General features: G+C 38.5%; 1 protein-coding gene and 1 pseudogene across 5 annotated transcripts in view; both read left to right on the top strand.

Moving 5' to 3' along the window:
- The window catches only part of FBXO11 (F-box protein 11), a 102,390-nt gene that overhangs the window by 45,231 nt on the left and 36,128 nt on the right, over positions 1 to 21,031 (top strand). The window lies entirely within an intron of this gene.
- LOC112132159 (U6 spliceosomal RNA) lies at positions 9,340 to 9,411 on the top strand (annotated as a pseudogene).

Consider the following 21,031-nt stretch of genomic DNA (forward strand, 5'->3'; position numbering starts at 1 on the left):
GGAGGTTGCAGTGAGCTGAGATTGTGCCACTGCGCTCCACTCTGGGTGACAGAGCAAGACTCTGTCTCCAAAAAAAAAAAAAAAAAAAATCCAGGGTAAAATAATTCTTAAGGCTAAGCATTGAAAACTTACATTCAAAATTGTTGTTTAAATTTATTAGCTAGCCATGAGAAATATAGCCAATTTCTCATGCCCTGGCTGTTGGAGATTCTTTGGTTCTGTGCTCTCTGGCAAATGAGTTAGCTAGTCAGGGCACAGTGATAAAATGAGTAGTTTAACTATTTGGAATAAAGTGCCCAGCAGTTTCATTTAACACTAAGAAACAGAAGCAGTAAAGACTTCTGAGCAGCATAGCGTAGTTCTAAAACCCATGTTCTTTCTTGGAAAAAATCTCTTAAGCTCTCATTTAGTGCCTGTTTACTCTTACTTTAAAAACAGACATGTCTAGTAAGCTTATTTTATCGGTTTATCAGAGAATAGAGGATTTTATAGTTAGGCCATGGACAGCTAGAAACAGCAACATGACCGCAAGAAAGGGGGGAAAAGTCTATGAACTTTTCATGAGAATCTCAAACTAAACATTTAGGATAACTTATTCTAGAAAATAGCTTTGTACTGATAAATGGGGCCTCAGAATCTCAGGTCTCATCCTAGCACAAAATAATAGACTATTTCATGATCCTAATGCTTATCTTATAATAAGAAAGTATTAATATTATTTTAAGAATATTCTTGTCTTAAAAGACAACATAATTGGCTTTGAAAATATTTTTAATCAAAATGATTAAGGTTAAAATTCTGTTTCGGTGCTTGAAGGGTGTAAACCCCCGGCTACCTTGAAAGCGTAACTGTGAAAACACTTAGAGGGCTACAAATAAGAAAGACAAGAGTAAAGCTTCAGCTATTTGTATACAAGAGATTGGAAGAGAATCTTTCTTGAGGTCTCATCCATTTATGAAAATGTACTCTTTTTGTGTATGTATGTAAATCATCTAGAGCCTGTTACTTTTAAATCTTTGCCAAGTTTTTCCCTACCTCTCTTCACAGCACCAGTTGGTGAAATTAGTTTAATCTTTTTTTAAAAAATCCTCCAAGACATCTGAAATTGAATTCAGTCTTAACTCCAATATCATGATAAAAGTGAACCATTGACTTTGGCACAAGTTCTCTAAATCCTTAATTTTTTTTCATTTTTTATTTTTGTATTTTAATATTTTGAACTCTGGATGATCTTCAGATTAGTTGGGTACATTTTATTGTAGTGTTTCTGCTTATACATCGCATCCTAGAATCAAGAAAGGAAATACGTATCTCTGAAGAGTGGCTTTAAATTACCTGTATTGCTCATCAGTTCTGTTAGTGCCATTAAGAGTTGAAGTAAATGTTGATATGAATTCCTTTAATTTTATAGCTATTAATACTTTTCTTTTCTTTTTTTTTTTCTTTTTTTTGAGACGGTCTTGCTCAGTCACCCAGGCTGGAGTGCAGAGTGGCGCGATCTCTGCTCACTGCGACCTCTGCCTCCCGGGTTCAAGCCATTCTCCTGCCTCAGCCTCCTGAGTAGCTGGGATTACAGGCCCGTGCCACCACGCCCGGCTAAGTTTTGTATTTTTAGTAGAGACGGGGTTTTACCATGTTGACCTGGTCTTGAACTCCTGACCTCGTGATCCAACCGTCTTGGCCTCCCAAAGTGCTGGGATTACAGGCATGAGCCACTGCGCCCGACCCTTTTTCTAGATAAGTCAGTTCAGGTTTTTGCATTTGTATTACGTTTTTTTTTCCTTTTCTTTTCTTTTTTTTTTTTTTGAGACAGTCTCACTCTGTTGCCCAGGCTGGAGAGCAATGGCACGATTTCAGCTCACTGCAACCTCTGCCTCCCAGGTTCAGGGGATTCTTCTGCCTCAGCCTCCTGAATAGCTGGGATTACAGGCATGTAACCCCATGCCCGGCTAATTTTTGTATTTTTAGTAGAGACGGGGATACACCATGATGGCCAGGTTGGTCTCGAGCTCCTGACTTCAGGTGATCTGCCCACCTGGGCAGTGCTGGGATTACAGGCGTGAGCCACCACGCCTGGCCTGTATTGTTTTTCATTAAGTACTCATTAAGTACTTATTAAGTACTCATTAAGTACTCATGCTTTAGAACATTGTTATTGACATCAGTCTGTAGATTTATTACATGAAAACTTGGATAATTTGTATTTTTTTTTCTAGTTTACACTCTTTTATAGTGACCCAAGGCAGTGATTTTTTTAAAAAGATATTTTGGCGCCATCTGCTGTTCTTTAATGCGATATTTCATCTACTTTGGTAAAGATTTGAAATATATGTATGTGTGTGTGTGTGTGTGTGTGTGTGTATATATATATTTGCCCATATAAAGCACAAAATAATGGCGATTTTTAAAAGTCTGCTGCATCTGCCTTATGATTCTTGTATTTCCAGCCGCAAAGGCTATCTTGTAATTTTGGTGGGAAGAAACAGGCTTGCCTAAAAAATATTTCTGTAGTCCTGCGTCTGCCAGTTTTGTATATTCATTCAATGACTTTGAGTTTCTGAAGACTTCCTTCTCGAGTTTACTGTGGCTTCTCGTGACAAAGCTCCTGAGTTAGCTTTGCTCATTTGTTAATGTCCCTTCTCTCTGAACATGCAGTTTTTCATCTTTCATGGTCTGTCCTTATATTACCCTTAAACCACATCCCTATCCCTGCTATGAAATCTACCCCCAATGATTACTTTTATTGATTTTCTAAGCTTCTATGTAGATCAGTTGTACTGCAGATACAGCATCTTATTTTATATTTGTAGTCTTTACTTGTCTCACATGATCTGGTTGTATATATAGTATAGCTATATATATGTCTGTATGAGACCATAAAATTACTGGCCAGGTATGGTGGCTCTCGAGTATAATCCCAACACTTTGGGAGGCTGAGGCAGGAGGATCACTTGAAGCCAAGAGTTTGAGACCAGCCTGGGCAACAAAACAAAACCCTGTCTCTGCTGATTTAAAAAAAAAAAAAAAAAATACCTTTTTGCTCATTAATGGCTTTGTATATCTTTTCTCTCCAAACAAATGGCATGTTGTTTATGGGGCAATTTATATACTGATTTTGTAATCTCTAATAAATCCACATGCACTGTTAGGTATGCAAACTTGGAAATCTGGTGCCCTAATTAAAAGAATTGTGTGCAAAGTAAAGATCCTGAGTGGTGAACTTTGAATAAAGTAGATGAGTTTCTGTGCATAAATAGTGTAATGTCTATATTGGCTGCTCAGAGTTTATCCCATTTATCACATTTAAACATTGTCTATTAAGTTCTGCTGTGATGGTCTACATACAACATTCTTAACCATCCAACTCATCCCAGTATAGCTTTAAATCATATACTTAAAGCTTAATTTTATGTTTCTTCCACTTGGATAATATCTATAGACTCCGTCCTTTGTATTATGACATTCATGGTTCTTGCCTTTTACACTGTGCTGTTTCAGTTCTACATTTTCATTATCACAGTTGGTAACATAATTATCCTACTGTTAGTGAAGTTTTCTTCATTGATTTATATGTAGGTTGATTGTTGAAGTTAAAAAGTAAATGTTCACCTTACGAATATGGACATTTTACCTCTGTAGTGCTGAATATGTGCCAAAATTATGTTTCGTTCTCCACTAACTGATACAACTGTTCGTAGGCCACTGAAAAGATTATTTCTAGCTGTTTTGATGGATTCTTTTTTACATACCACTTACGGTCTTTTATGTCCTCAAGTTTTTCCAAGTTCCCTACTATCTAATCTATTAACTGTTTTTTTCAAGGACATTTCATTCCCAGAGCCCTCTTGCAATGTATACTGGTTTCTTTGGACCTATTTTATACCCTTTATCATGGGATTCCTTCTCTTTGTTGCTTTCCTGAGATAGTCCATTAATTGCTGCATACCGTGTCTTCCTCTTTTGGTGTTTACTCCTTAGTTTTGCTGAAATATGTCTTCAAGTAATTTCTTAAGAAAGATTGTGGAGAAGATTAACTTTATAAGTCTCTGTGTGTCTGGACATCTATTTAATCTATCTTTATGCTTGTTTGGTGGTTTGATGAGATTTGGCTTGTTTTGAGATCCACATATCACTGTGTCCTTTGTTGTACTTGCATTTTCTGAGTTGAAAGCTTCTCTGAGGTTTTTGTTTGTTTTTCGTCTTTAGAGACAGGATTCCACTTGGTTGCCTAGGCTTGGAGTGCATAATGCAATGATAGCACACTGCAGCCTCGAACTCTTAGGCTGAAGTGATCCTCCTGCCTCAGCCTCCTGAGTAGCTGGAACTGCACGTGTGCACCCCATGCCTGGCTTTTGCTCAGGTTTTGAAGGAACTTGATATCTCTGTCTTCTGTTGTAGGCTCATCTATATTTTACCAGGCAATATAGCTTTTTCTACTTTGCTTCACCAGGCAACATTCCTTTTTTTTTTTTTTTTTTAAACTGTTTGAGATGGAGTTTTGCTCTTGTTGCCCAGGCTGGAGTGCCATGGCACAATCTTGGCTCACTGCAACCTCTGCCTCCCAGGTTCAAGCAATTCTCATGCCTCAGCCTCCCAAGTAGCTGGGATTATAGGCATGCACCACCACCACGCCCGGCCGATTTTGTATTTTTAGTAAAGATGGGTTTTTACCACGTTGGTCAGGCTGGACTCGAACTCCTGACTTGAGGTGATCAGCCCACTCTGGCCTCCCAAAGTGCTGGGATTACAAGCATGAGCCACTGTACCTGGCCACATTGCTTTATTTTTGTGTGTTCCAGAAATCTGTTGAAATTCCTTATGTACACTAATGGTGTCCATCCTGTTTTCTTTGTTGTAGGGGTTTATATCTTTTTATTTTCTTACTAATTACATTAAATAGTCTTGGAGATAAAATGAGTCTACCTACAAGCCTGGGAACGTGGTGAGACCATCTCTACAAAAAACAAACGTGCGCCTTTGGTCCCAGCTACTTAAGGAGGCTGAGGTGTGGGAGGATCACTTAAGCTCCAGAAGTTGAGGCTGCAGTGAGCTGTGATCACGCCACTGCAGTCTATCCTGAGAGACAGAGTGAGACCCTGTCTCAAAAACAAAAACAAAAACAAAAACAAAAAAAAAATGAGTCTACCTAGTCTGTCATTTTCACCCAGATTTTTAATTTTAAACATTAGAAATTGAAATGTACTAAGAAAGTAACTTGAACACTAAATCCCTAAAAGTGATATAGTGATCTCACAATTCTAGAAAGTGATTCCTGATTTCATGTTCTATTTTGTTCCTGTTCTTACTACCACCACCCTAATCCAGGCCTTTTTCTCATTTATTGCTGATATTGAAGGAGTCTTTTTTATTGTGCCTTAGTTTCTTATATGCACATTGCTGCCAAAGCCATCTCTTAATAAAAGGTTTGATGAATATTACAACAGTAATTGAAATTTTTCCACTAAAAAAAAAAAAAAAAACAAACAGCATAAAGATCAGTTCTTTTACCTTGGCATTCAAAGACTTTTCTTTGACTCCCATGGTTCTCAAAGCGTGATCCTGGTCCACCACCATCAGCATCCCTGGGAATGTGTTAGCATTGCAAATTCTCATTCCTCCCTAATTTTCTGAATCAGAAATTACGGAGGTGGAGCCCAGCAATCTGTTTTAACCACATTTCCACATAATTCTAATTAATTTATGCTTTGAGAACTGCTGATCTAGTTTGTCCCTCTCATTTTGCAGGCAAAGAATTGAATTCTAGAGAGGTTAATTGACTTGTCCAGTCATACAGCTAGGTACAGTTTTCTATTATTTATTTATTTATTTTTATTTTATTCACTTTACTCCCAGTATTCATAGTTTTCTTTCTAATACTCCATATTTGACTTGACTTTTTACAAGTTGTAATTACAAATAAGTCTAAGATGGGAAAGTTGTGGAAAACTTTATAGAGAACATGAGGTTTGACTGAACAGTAAACATTAAGTAGAGAGAAAAGAGAGGGGTGTTCTAAGCAGCAGGACCACAGTGAATAAAGGTATAGATAGGTAGGTTTAAAAAAAAAAAAAAAAAAAAGTCCTGGGGACAGAATTGGTAAATTGGACTAATAACACCTAGGTTTTCCTTTATAGGAATAAATTAATTATTACAGTGCCTGGTATGTTAATAAATGTTAACTGCTCATTATTATTGTTGTTGGCTGGTATTATTGATTGTGTTATTGATTTTGTTATTATCATTACTAGGGAAGCCAGACAGAACTGAAATTAAGACTGTGGGTTTCTGAATCAAATATCAGCCCTGCCACTTACTGTTTGACTTCCAGAAAGTTAATCTCTCCTAAACTTCATTATCCAGATTTGTAAAATGGGAATAATAGTAGCAATCTCATAGGGTGGTTATAACAAATGAGAAAATGTATGTTGATGCTCTAACTGCTTTATAATAAGTACTTTAATGTCAGCTATTATATGTCTTGGCTTGATAAGTCATTTGATTCTGAGTGAGTTAATGTCAAAAATCATATTTATTCTAAAGGGTAAATTTGTCATGATTGAAAGAATTCACAACTATGGCCAAGGCAGAAAACCTTAATAACAGGGGACTAGTTAAGTAAACTTTAATAACAAGGGACTGATTAAATAAATTATGGGACATTGATATCCTGTAGCCATTGAAAACTGTGTTTCAGAAAAAATTTTATGACATGCATCATGAACTTATTTCATATTTCATATTCATGATATATTAACAATGAAAAAGAAAGATACCAAGCAGTACATAGTGTCTCAAATTACATAATTTGTTTAAAACATTGTTCAAAGAATGTTCTTTGAGCATATTCTTTGGTGGCTCACGCCCATAATCCCAGCACTTTGGGAGGCCGAGGCGGGCGGATCACAAGGTCAGGAGATGGAGACCATCCTGGCTAACACAGTGAAACCCCATCTTTGCTAAAAATACACAAAAATTAGCCGGGTGTGGTGGCACGCGCCTGTAGTGCCAGCTACTTGGGAGGCTGAGGCAGGAGAATCACTTGAACCGGGAGGCGGAGGTTGTAGTGAGCCAAGATCGCGCCACTGCCCGCCAGCCTGGGTGACAGAGCGAGACTCCGTTTAAAAAAAAAAAAAAAAAAAAAATTCTTAAACTGAGACATTAAGTATAACTGTCTTCTCTTTTGTGTGTTTTTCTTTATTCAAATTTTCTAAGTGAACATACTTTTATAGTTCGGAAAGAATTAATGTGATACATACTTTGAAACTGGCAGGATTGTTGGAATAGTTTTATAGTCTCTCCAAATGACTACTGATACTTTAAAGGGAACAGTATTCATTTTTATCTGTGGTCAGCACTTGGCATTTGTGGATTTAACATTATCTTCTAAGCTTCTAGAACCATTCTAAATACCTGTCATGAGTAATATTTTGTAATAGAAATCATTATTTCTACCTCATAGAGTTTTTAGAAGATGAAATTGGATAATTTTTTTTTAAGCCTCCAGGTGGAATTTGAAATATATTTTGAGTGGACCTTGGTAACTTTCAATGTCCCATCTCAATTATGATGATAGCTAACGTCGAGAGGTCATCTCTGCCAGGTACTGTTAAGTATTATCAATCTTACTTAATCTTCACAATAATTTTATAAGGTAGGCACCATGATTATCTCCATTTTATAGATGAACTGAAAATCAGTTGAGGAGCTTAAGCTAAAGAGGCTAAGGTACTTATGCAAGATAACAGGGTGGCTACTAAGCCAGGAATGTAACCAAGAGCCAGGTTTTTTTTGAGCCTGTATCCTTAGTCATTGTGCTATACTGTCTCCACATATTACTATTTACAATACTAAAACATCTGAGGAGCTACCTATGAATAAAATAAAGGATCTGATTTAATATTTTGGTATTTTTATATATTTGAATAAAATATGACATGGACAAGTATTTTTTTTTTTTTTTTTAATTCCTGGGCCAGGCACGGTGGCTCATGCCTGTAATCCCAGCACTTTGGGAGGCCGAGGCAGGTGGGTCACGAGGTCAGAAGTTTGAGACCAGCCTGGCCAACGTGGTGAAGCCCCGTCTGTACTGAAAATACAAAGATTAGCTGGGCTTGGTGGTGCGTGCCTGTAATCCCAGCTACTGGGGAGGCTGAGGCAGGAGAATGGCTTGAATTCAGGAGGCGGAGGTTGCAGTCAGCCAAGATGGTGCCACTGCACTGTAGCCTGGGTGACAGAGCAAGACTCCATCTCAAAAAAAATCTTCAAATTAAACATTTCCAAAAGGTTTATGTCCTGTTCCATGGTATTCTTTTATAGGCTAATATACTCCTAATAAATATATCCAGTATTATTTAGCAAAATTAATTGTATGACAGAGATTAAGAGTAGGGGGCTCTGGAGCTTAACCATCTGATTTAAAATTCTGCCTCTGCTGCTTAATACCGTGTGACCTAGTGTGAGTTGCCTAACCTCTCTTTGCCTGGTTTCCTCATCAGTAACATAGGAATAATAATATGTCCCTTATGAAGTTGATGCAAGGATTCAATGAATTGATACACGTATAAAACACTTGAAACAGGAGTGCCTGTACATGTAGGTTTTCAGTAAGTGTTAGGTACACTGTTAGCAATAATGGCACTATTTATTTGAATTACTGTCATTATTATCATCCATCATTTGTATTGATACAATAAAGTTTTAAAAGACACCCAAATTACTTCGTAGTGAAAAGTAAAAATGAAAACATCATATCTAGAGTCCATTGACTTAAAAATTATTTTGCTACTGTTTATTGGCTTTCTAACCTTAAGCATTTCACTTAAGCTTAATGGCCTGAACTGCCTGTCAATAGAACAAATTAATACCTTTCTTGTCGGTGATTACTTGATTTGTAAAAAACATTACTAGAAATCATGTTGCAGTACCACAAATTATAGTCAAAGTATGGAACTGGGAAAGAGCTGATGATGCTGAGCCCCTTCCCCATCCTTTTCTGTCTCTGGTGAGGTCCATTTTTCTTCTTTCAATAAAATGGTTGCTGGCTGGACGCAGTGGCTCACGCCTGTAATCCCAGCACTTTGGGAGGCCAAGGCAGGTGAATCACCTGAGGTCAGGAGTTCGAGACCAGCCTGGCCAACATGGTGAAACCCCGTCTCTACTAAAAACACAAAAATTAGCCGGGTGTGGTGGCAGGTGCCTGTAATCCCAGCTATTCAGGAGGCTGAGGCAGGAGGATCGCTTGAAGGAGGCAGAGGTTGCAGTGAGCCAAGATAGCGCCATTGCACTCCAACCTGGGCAACAGAGCAAGACTCAAGTCTCAAAAAAAAAAAAAATGGTTGCTTGATACAGAGAATATTAGCATGGCCCCTGCCCAAGATTGACACGCAAATTTGTAAAGCATTCTGTATTAAAAAAAGTTGTTTCTTGTGTGAATTCACAAAGGAAAGGTTAAGCATTTAATGCTTATAAGAATATAGCCATATTTTCATTTTGCTTTTCATACTTCACACTCTTGCTCTTAAACTCCTGGCCCATAAACTAAAGGCATTTCTAGAAATTTCTAAATTTTATGTGAAAATACATTAGGGATAGGCTAAATTGTTTTCTTTTAAGCTGTGTGCATATGACGATTTGTGTGTCCTATTTTATACTTTTATAACACCTGCGTGTGTCCTTGGTATGGCACTTACTATATTGCTTTATTTGTTTACATATCTCACTCCCCTACTAGAACAGTTCCCTCAGTGACGGACCTTTATATTCACAATGACTAGCAAACAGATGAAAATTAATAGGCCGGGCGCTGTGGCTCACACCTGTAATCCCAGCACTTTGGGAGGCTGAGGTGGGCGGAGCATGAGGTCAAGAATTTGAGACCAGCCTGGACAGCATAGTGAAACCCCATCTCTACTAAAAATACAAAAATTAGCCAGGCATGGTAAAAATACAAAATTAGTAGTCCCAGCTACTTGGGAGGCTGAGGCAGGAGAATCGCTTGAACCTGGCAGGCAGAGATTGTGGTGAGCTGAGATCACACCACTGCACTCCAGCCTGCGCGAGAGTGAGACTCTGTCTCAAAAAAAAAAAAAGAAAAAATTAATAGCATTTAGTTAATGACATCTGTGAATCCAAGGTTAGGCTAAAGCTAGGTTTGACTTAATTGTTAATTTGGGGCTGTGGTCATTCTGGTCTTGAATTAATGATATATTTGATAAGTCTGGCCATATCAGTTTCTACTTGGACGTAACACTACTTTTGAATTACATTGTCCAATTGAACTTGGATTGAACTTAAGTATTTTAAATCTTTGGAAGTTACTAACTTTAAAAATTTTTTTCTTGCTTGTTAAAATAGAAAATTATTGTTTGTATTTTATGAATTTTGACTCTTAGGAAATATTGAATGTGAAAAACTACGGGAACAAATATGAGAATGGAAGAAAACATTTTTAAATGTTCCATTCTGGGGAGAGACTTTTTTACACTCCTTTTCCCAAAAGCAATGAGAGAAAATGTCTTGGGAGAACAGAACGTGATACATAACAGAAAAGAATTAAAATAAAGTTAAGCTATTCTCAAGAGACTTTAATCCTTGAATTAGTAGTTGTCAGTTGGAGATTTTCTTTGAAATCAAACTAAGTTACGAACTTTGGTCAATTCTGGGCCCACAGACATTTTTTACTTATTTTTAAAATTCATTTCAAATTCATGAATCTGTGGACATTTTCTGTATAGAGTATTGTTAATTTTTACATGAACAGATAACAGTCCACTTTACATCATATGGCTACCTCTCAAAAATTGAATGGCACGTCTACCATGAAACAGTATTGTACCATATGTACATTAGGATAGCTATGATAGCTAGTCTGTGCTTTCTGACTCCCCATTCCTAGTGTAGCATATTTTCTGAGTGACAAAATTCTCTTATTTCTAACCCAAATTACTCACTAATGCTTGAGATCTACATATTTAGTTTTATGTTGGGTATTTCCACTTGAATGTCTCACAGGTACCTCAAAACTCAAAATCCAAACCCTTCATTCATCTTTTTTCCCCACCTTCAACCTCCAAAGTCACTGCCTTAGTACATGGCACCACCATCCATTGGATTGCCCAAATCAGTATTAATTTGGTTCCAACCTCTTCTCCATCCCCAGCTCACCATACCCACTCATCAAGTTTTATGAGCTTTATCTTGTATCTCATATATCCATTTCTTCCATATTTATTACTGTAGCCATCTTCCTCTCTGAGTTGTATTGTGCTGTAGCTCCCTTACTGATCTCCTCCCGCCAGTGCTATTCATTTCCAGTTGTTTTTGCATTGTTTGGGTGATCTTCCTAAAACCAAAATCAGAACACATTACTGTTCTTTTTAATACCCTTCAGTGACCATATTTTGTTTTTAAGATAAAGTCTAAATTATTTTAAGTGTTTGTAACAGCCTTTATAATTTGGCCTCTGCTACATAGTATAGCTATACATATGGAGCAGCTGGCAGTTCCTTGATACCTGTGCTGGAGATGAGCACCTTCAGGTCTTCACACACACTATTCCTTCTGCATAGCTGACTCTCAGTTGTCATCCATTTCTCAGCTTGGACTTTCTTCAGAAAACCTTACACCAATACTCACATCATCTAAGATTGGATTAGATGTTCTTAAATATTCCCTCAATACTTTCTGCTTATCCTTATCAGCATGTGACACACTGCATTATTACTGCTTGTTTAGTTGTCTGTCTCTTAGGCTCTTGAAGAGCAAATACAATATTCTGTTTGATTGACCTGTTTCACCAATACCTAGCACAGTATATGGCAAGATTTGGCTTTTGAAGATTGTTACTAAGTAAGGAAAATGCACATTTTTTTTTTAGTCATTTTAAGTATAATCCTGTAGTGGCAAAAATTCAATGTAAGAGTGTATGTGTGTTAATAACTGAATACATTAATGGAAGTATTATGTAACAGTATCCTAAATAAATAATTTTAAAATGTAACTATAAAATCAGAAACATTTGCTTACAGCAAGTCAAGCTTTTAAAAAGTTTTTTTAATTATAACTTTACTTTTGGGCTATTATAAAATATTTAAATTTTAAGTAAATCATGTAACTTTATAAGTATTTAAATTTTGTCTTGATTTCCATTTGTGAATTTTTTTAGCAGTTAGGGAAAAGCTGTGGTAGTTTCCAACTGTGTTAGAAACTGTTGTCAAGTGTGGTTCCTTTACGCCATGAGACTGGGAGCTGTTTCTAAACACAAAGTTGTTAGTAGCACAGATTTGCCTAAGTTTCCAATCTGATCTGTGACTATGGGTAAGTAAATTGGAATTTGTATATTTGTGGGGAAAAAAACTTGTGTCAATTAAATTCCATAAACTACTCTTAACTTTATAACCTAAAATGTGTAGACTTTAAACCCCAGCCAATCAATAGTATAGTTTTTTGCAAACTTTCAAGGTAAAGGGTATATAAAAATCAAGGTATTCTGCTAGCCTCAGAATAAATATAGTCAAGACAGTTAGGAATCTTATTTGAATCCTGAAATAAATTTTCAGTGCTACACTTATTATCAAAGGTGTCAAAGATTATTTTTTAATTAAAGAAACTTGTTTATTTTCCGGAAGCCTTTACTTATTTCTGTGATTCCTATTAATAGTGAAGATTGTAGTGTATTTATAGCATAGGATTTGTAGTAAAATCTAGAAATTATAAAATAAATTTTGATATTATATATGTGTGTGCAAATAGCATACTTTTAAATTGTATATTAACTTTTTATCCTTTAAGACAGTGGTCCCCAACCTTTTTTGGCACCAACGACTGGTTTTGTGGAAGACAATTTTTCCACGGGCTCAGAGGGGTGGGTGGTTTCAGGATGAAACTGTTCACCTCAGATCATCAGACATGCACCACATAATTAGATTCTCATAAGAAGTGCACAACCTAGATCCCTCGCATGTACAGTTCACAATAGGATTCACACTGCTATGAGAATCTAATGCTGTGGCTGATCTGACAGGAGGCGGAGCTCAGGCAGTATTGCTTGATCGCCTACCACTCACCTCCTGGGTGGCCCATTTCCTAACTGGCCCCGGGGTTGGGGATCTCTGTTTTAAGAGAACTGATAAAGGTTTAGTGAAAGGTAGGTGTGTGTGTGTGTGTGTGTGTGTGTGTGTGTGTGTGTGTGTGTGTGTGTGTGTGTGTGTGTGTGTGTGTGTGTGTGTGTCTGTGTGTCTGTGTGTCTGTGTGTGTGTGTCTGTGTGTGTGTCTGTGTGTGTGTCTGTGTGTGTGTCTGTGTGGTTTTTTTTTTTTTTTTTTTTTTTTTTGAGATGGAGTCTCGCTCTGTCGCCCAGGCTGGAGTGCAGTGGTGCGATCTCAGCTCACTGCAAGCTCCACCTCCCGAGTTCACACCATTCTCTTGCCTCAGCCTCCCGAGTAGCTGGGACTGCAAGCACCTGTCACCACGCCCAGCTAATTTTTTGTATTTTTAGTAGAGATGGGGTTTCACTGTGTTAGCCAGGATGGTCTCAATCTCCTGACCTCATGATCCACCCACCTCAGCCTCCCAAAGTGCTGGGATTACAGGCATGAGCCACTGTGCCTGGCCATATGTGTGTGTTTTTATATACACACACAGTCTGTCTAACACAGTCATGTACCACATAACAATGTTTTCATCAACAACAGACTGTATATGATGGTGGTCCCAAAAAATTATGATACCATATTTTGTTTATTTATTCGTTTGAGACAGAGTCTTGCTGTGTCACCCAGGCTGGAGTGCAGTGGGTGTGATCTTGGCTTACTGCAACCTCCTGGGTTCAAGCAGTTCTCCTGCCTCAGCCTCCTGAGTAGCTGGGACTACAGGCGTGTGCCACCACGCCTTGCTAATTTTTGTATTTTTGGTAGAGACAGAGTTTCACCATGTTGACCAGGCTGGTCCCAAACTCCAGACCTCAAATGATCCTCCAGTCTTGGCCTCCCAAAGTGCTAGGATTACAGGCGTGAGCCACCACACCCAGCATGATACTATATTTTTACTGTACCTTTTTACTTTCTTTAGATAGGCAGTTATTTACCATTGTGTTACAATTGTCTACAGTGTTCAGTACAGTACAGTAACATGCTGCACAGGCTTATAGCCTAGGAACAGTAGGCTATACCATTATATCCTAAGTGTTTAATTTCTTTTTTTTGTTTGTTTGAGACAGAGTCTCACTCTGTCACTCAGGCTGGAGTGTAGTTGTGCAGTGTCAACTCACTGCAGTCTACACCTTTCAGGTTCAAGCAATTCTCCTGGCTCAGCCTCCTGAGTAGCTGGGATTACAGGTGCCCACCACCACACCTGGCTGATTTCTTTTATTTTTAGTAGAGATAGGGTTTCACCATGTTGGCCAGGCTGGTCTTGAACTCCTGGCCTCAGGTGAACTGCCTCCTTGGCCTCCTAAAGTGTAGGGATTACAGGTGTGAGCCACCACGACCAGCCTTCTCAGAACGTATTCTTGTCTTTAAGCGATAAGTGACTGTCTGTGTCTACATTGTCCAATTAAGGGTAGCCACTAGCTGCATGTGGCTTTTGAGCACTTGAAATATGCCTAGTCTGAATAGAGGCATGCTGTGTTACACATACGTACTATTTTCAAAGATTTAGTATGAAAAAATGTATGATTTAGTATTTAAAAATGACATTAATTATTGGCGTTAATATTCTATTAGATATAAAAATGAAAACTATAAAATTAAAAATTTTTTTAACAAAAAATTTTTTTTTTTTTGAGACAGTTTCACTTTTGTTGCCCAGGTTGGAGTGCAATGGCATGATCTCCGCTCACCGCAGCCTCCTCCTTCCAGGTTCAAGCGATTCTCCTGCCTCATCCTCCTGAGTAGCTGGAATTACAGGCATGCGCCACCAAACCTGGCTAATTTCGTATTTTTAGTAGAGATGGAGTTTCTCCATGTTGGCCAGGCTGGTCTAGAACTCCCAACCTCAGATGATCTGTCTGCCTGGGCCTCCTAAAGTGCTGGGATTTACAGGCATGAGCCACCGCGCCTGGCCAAAATTATTTTAAGGTCTTGCTTTTGGACTTGTTGGCACAAAACCATAACTAATCCATGATTTCGTGTTTCTTGGGTTGGAGCCAGTTTGCCGCATCTATCATGGATCATTGGCTTTATTCATTTTTATTTAATGTAACAAATATTTTTTGTTTCATGTATGCTAAGTCTGTCTTGGGGAATACTTCTCCATAATTTCAGGAGGGAACAAAAAATAATGGATCTACATGTAAATGCATTTGTGGATTTGAATGTTGGAAGGAAGTTAAGGCAGTTCTTGTTTGGCTTTTTTTTTTTTTTTTCCTCCTGTAAAGTAGGACATAAGGTCATCATAGCCACCACTAGTGATGGCTTCTACGAAGAACTCCCTGAATTGAGTAAAATTAAAGGGTTCTCCATTGATGGGAATCAATATTTATTGAGTACTGATTGGGTACCAAGCTAAACACTGAAGAATATAAAAGAGGGCACCCTTTTTACCCTGCTTTGCTCTCAGAGCTTATAATTTTGTTAGGGAAATATGGCCTATAATAAAAAAAGTAAATACAACATAAGGCAGCTAAGGTATAGTAAGGAATACACGGTATATATTCAGTACTACAGGAGTTCAAAAGATGAAGCGAACCCAAATGACTGGAGATTTCTTTTAAGCTTTGTCTTTCGCTGCTTATCACAGTAGTAGCCAACTTATCTTCCCAGAATGATCCCTTTTTAAGTAACTTCTGGCACTGTACTTGATTCTCAGAACAGTCAGTAGTAATTTAATATGAGAACTGTAGAAATTAGCACATATTCTTCAGCGCAGAGTTCAAAACAGTAATTTTATAACTCATGAACACTTTAGGACAGTGTTTACAAGTGGGAAGTTGAGATTTCTGTGGTATTAATGACTTAAATCATGTAGCTTCTTGAATTTATTTGCTGTACGTTTTAGGATGCAAATGAATTAATCAGCACCTTCTCTTTCCTGTTATGACCTCTGAATTCCTTACTTTTCAGTCTTTACTATTTGCTATGTCGATGGTGAGAAGGAAAGGATTCCAGGGTGGGGTGGGTGGGTGTCTGTAGTAATAAGGTCTACAGATTTTAAAAAGGTGAAGGTGAGGAAGGGAAGAGGGAGTTGTGTAGGATGAAAAGTTTGAGAATGTACTTTTGAGTGTTGTAGAATTGGACTGACTACTGAAGACAATGGCAGACAAGCTGATAGAGACATTAACCCACATGCATGTATACTACAAACATATCAAAATGAAATATGCAATAAGGGCTGGGCACAGTGGCTCATGCCTGTAATCCCAGCACTTTGGGAGGCCAAGGCGGGCGGATCACTTGAGCTTAGGAGTTTGAGACCCATCCTGGGCAACATGGCAAAACCATGTCTCTACAAAAATACAAAAATTAGCCAGGCATGGTGGCGTGCACACCTGCAAACTGAGGTGGGAGAATTGCTTGAGCCAGGGAAACGGAGGTTGCAGTGAGTTGAGATCCCACCACTGCACTCCAGCCGGGTGACAGAGTGAGACCCTGTCTCAAAAACAAAACAAACAAAAGAAATACGCATTAAGAACAAAACTATAAACGTATAACTAAACTTTTAAGGAAGGAAAGAGGAGGAGGAAAATTTGTAGGTATCAGAAATCAGAGAAATAAAATCAGAACAGTAAGCGGGAGCTAGTGTTGCTGTATATAGCACAGGGGGCTTTTGGTCCTGCATATGTTCTAAGGGGTCTGGGGTTGAATTTTATTGCACATATGGGGATAGGATATATGAACTTGGGCCTTTTCAAAATATATCTGAAACAAAGACCCAGGCATGTGGCCTAGAGCCTGAAATAACTTCCCTAATTATGCATAGAGATTAGAAAAAGTGCCCACTAGTCAAATGCTCACTCAAGAACAAAGTCAATGATAGAACTATCTAAGAGAGAATATAAAAAGTGAGTGAAATGATTGAAGAGACAAAAGAAGGAAATGAAGCAATGAGGTAATAGATCAGTGTGAAAAAGAAACAGTAAAACTTGGAAAAAATTAACTTTTTAGAAATTAAAAATATAATCATGGAAACTGGCTGTAGATGGGTTAAATTTCAGATTAGACAGATACTCTTGCCCTGGCTGAAAAGGAAAAGTCTAGCAATAAATGGTTAAGAATAAGCAAATCTAGGCCAGGCACAGTGGCTCATGCCTGTAATCCCAGCACTTTGGGAGGCTGAGGCAGGCAGATCACCTGAGGTCAGGAGTTCGAGACCATCCCAGCCAACGTAGTGAAACCCCGTCTCTATTAAAAATACAAAAATTAGCCGGGCGTGGTGGCGCATGCCTGTAATCCCAGCTACTCGGAAGGCTGAGGTGGGAGAATAGCTTGAACCCAGGAGGCAGAGGTTGCAGTGAGCCGAGATCACGCCATTGCACTCCAACCTGGGCAACAGAGCAAGACTCATCTCAAAAAAAAAAAAAGAAGAAGAAGCAAATCTAAAATGTAATCCATAAAAGTAAGAAATTGAAAATAAAGGATTTAAAAAATACTAGACTGACACAAACCGAAACAGAAAGCTGATAGACCAAAAATAGATTTTTAAGGCAGAAAGCATTGTTAGTGATGAAGAAAGCCATTACATAATGAAGATGATGAAGAAAGCCATTACATAATGAAGAATGGAATAATTCACCAGGAAGAAATAGTTATCTTGAAGCTGTGTGTCCAAATAATATTGTCTCAAAGCACATAAAGCAAAAATTTGCAGGCAAAAAAAAAAGACTAACTACAAATATAGTGGGAGATTTCAGCACATTTCCTTCAGAAGCCAATGAATAAACCACCACCACCCTCAACAAAAGTGAAAAAATGAAAGTATAGAGACTATTTGAACAACACAATTAACAAGCTAGATCTTTTAGACATGTTTAAACCATACTCTAAAAATTAGTGTTGATGTTCCTTTCAAGCACACATAGGACATTTACTAGTCATGTTATTAATATACAAACATTTACAGAATTACACATATTAGACCTCAAAGGGAGAGAGTTCTACAAATGCCTAGGCATATCATACTGGCTACTTTTTGTGATTCCTGCAGTACATGGAAAATTTACAAGCTGGGCACATTGACTCACAGCTGTAATAATCTCATCACTTTGGGAGGCCATGGCAGGAGGATCACTTGAGCTCAGCAGTTTTGAGACTAGCCTGCACAACATGGTAAGACTTTGTGTCTACCAAAAAAAGTTGTTTTAATTAGCCAGGTGTGGTGGTTCGCATCTGTAGTTCCAGCTATTTGAGAGGCCAAGGTGGGAGGGCTGCTTGAGCCCAGGAGATCCAGGCTGCAGCAAGCCATGATTGTGCCACTGTATTCCAGCCTGGGTGACAAAGTGAGACCCTGTATCTTTTTTTAAAAAAAAAAAAAAAGAAAAAATTATTTGAAAGTGATGTTAATCAAATAATATTTAAATATAATAGTAATTGAAATACTTCTTGAACTCTGCATATGAGCCCAGGCATACTGTGTGTTTTACATGTATTTAAGTTTTTAGCAGCTTTCAATTATAACATACTATTAACTTTAATAGATGAGAAAATGTAGGCTTAAAAATGTTAATTAACACCCAAGGTTAGCTGACTGGAAATCTCTACTTTTAAATATTACACTTTTACAAACTCTCCCCCCTTTTTATACCTTTGTTAATATGAAATATAGCTAGGTAGAGAAACCTACATAAAACACAAATACAGAGCTTGTTGAGTTATTATTAAGGTATTATCTTTGTAATACCAACAAGTCAAGAACTAGAACTTTGCCAGCCACTACTAAGCTTTTTATGTTTCCCATTCTAATTATATTCTCCTCCTGCTGGGCGCCAGTGGCTCACACCTGTAATCCCAGCACTTTGGGAGGCCGAGGCGGGCGGATCACAAGGTCAAGAGATGAAGACCATCCTGGCCAACATTGTGAAACCCCGTCTCTATCAAAAATACAAAAATTAGCTGGCCATAGTGATGTGCACCTGTAGTCCCAGCTACTCGGGAGGCTGAGGCAGGAGAATGGCTTGAACCCAGGAAGTGGAGGTTGCAGTGAGCTGAGATCACGCCACTGTACTCCAGCCTGGCGACACGGCGAGACTCCATCTCAAATAATAATAATAATAATAATAATAATAATAATAATAATAATAATAATAATAATTTGAATACCAAAGTGTACATTCTTAATGTGTTTTGTAAAGTTTTCCTTATTTTTCTCTCACTGTTTTTGTCCAATTTATTTGTTAAGAAACTGGTAGTTTGACCTGTAGAGTTTCTTACAGGTTTGATCAGATTCAGGTTTGATGTTTTTGGCTAGACTTTATAGGTAGTGGTATAGGAGATATATACACTACTGTACAAACTATTGATACTCATTGGTTAAATCTGTTAACTCGTTAGAGATAGCAAAATGGTGATTCTCTAATTTTATTATCTCTTCATTACTGGAATGTTTTTATAGAGAAGCGTCCCCTCATCTAATACTTAGCTACCTGGTGATTCAGTTTATGTAAGAGAGGAATAATAAGTGTTTGCTTATTTCGTGTTATTTACCAGTTTTGTTTTTTGATTTTTGGTTTTTAGGTTTTTTTTTTTTTTGAGACGGAGTCTTGCTCTGTCGCCCAGGCTGGAGTGCAGTGGCACAGTCTCGGCTCACTGCAAGCTCTGCCTCCCGGGTTCACACCATTCTCCTGCCTCAGCCTCCTGAGTAGCTGGGACTATGGGTGCCCGCTACCACACCAGGCTAATTTTTTGTATTTTCAGTAGAGACGGGGTTTCACTGTGTTTGCCAGGATGGTCTCGATCTCCTGACCTCATGATCTGCCCACCTTGGCCTCCCAAAGTGCTGGGATTACAGGCTTGAGCCACTGCGTTATTTACCAGTTTTCAACATGATGGATTGGTTTCCACTAGCATCTTTGAAATAATCTTTTTTTTTTTTAATTTTTAAAGTATTATTATGAACTCATAGATGGATGGATTGACTGATTTTGAGACAGGGTCTTGCTCTGTCACCCAGGCTGGAGTGCAGATGTGTGATCATGGCTCACTGCAGCCGTGACCACTTGAAAGCACTTTGGAGGCCAAGGTGGGAGGATTGCTAGAACCCAGGAGTCTGAGACCAGCCTGGGCAATATAGTGAGACCCCATCTCTACAAAAAAAAATTGTTTTTTAATTAGCTGGGTGGTGGTGCATGCCTGTAGCCCCAGCTGCTTGGGATGCTGAGGCAGGAGGATTGCTTGAGCCCAAGAGGTTGAGGCTGCAGTGAGCTGTGATCGGACCACTGCACTCCAGCCTGGGCGACAGAATGAGACCCTATCTCCAGAAAAAAAAAAAAAAAAAAGATGTTCATACACCAGACTACCCTCTGACACCCTTTTTACCCTACCTGGTATCTCATGCCATATATTGAGCTGTTCCTCTTCATAGACACACTCCTTGCCAAGCTGCCTTCACCATATATGGTCTCTAACCATGTAGTACCAGTTCCCTTCCCACTCCTCTCAGCAAGTGGACATCTTCCTCACCTTTTTTTTTAAAAAAAAGTCTTCCACAGCTGGGCGTGGTGGCTCACGCCTGTAATCCCAGCACTTTGGGAGGCCGAAGTGAGTGGATCACGAGGTCAGGAGATCGAGACCATCCTGGCTACCACGATAAAACCCCATCTCTACTAAAAATACAAAAAATTAGCTGGGCGTGGTGGCGGGCGCCTGTAGTCCCAGCTACTCGGGAGGCTGAGGCAGGAGAAAGGCGTGAACCCAGGAGTCGAAGCTTGCAGTGAGCTGAGATTGCACCACTGCACTCCAGCCTGGGCGACAGAGTGAGACTCCATCTCAAAAAAAAAAAAAAAAATCTTCCACATTTTATAGAAATCTAACATTTCTTTCATATGGCTATCCAGTTGGTTGGAATTTCATATAAAACTTGTATCTGCTCCCTCCCAAATTTGAA

The sequence above is a fragment of the Pongo abelii genome, chromosome 12 (genome assembly GCF_028885655.2).
Source record: "Pongo abelii isolate AG06213 chromosome 12, NHGRI_mPonAbe1-v2.0_pri, whole genome shotgun sequence".
NCBI lineage: Eukaryota > Metazoa > Chordata > Mammalia > Primates > Hominidae > Pongo > Pongo abelii.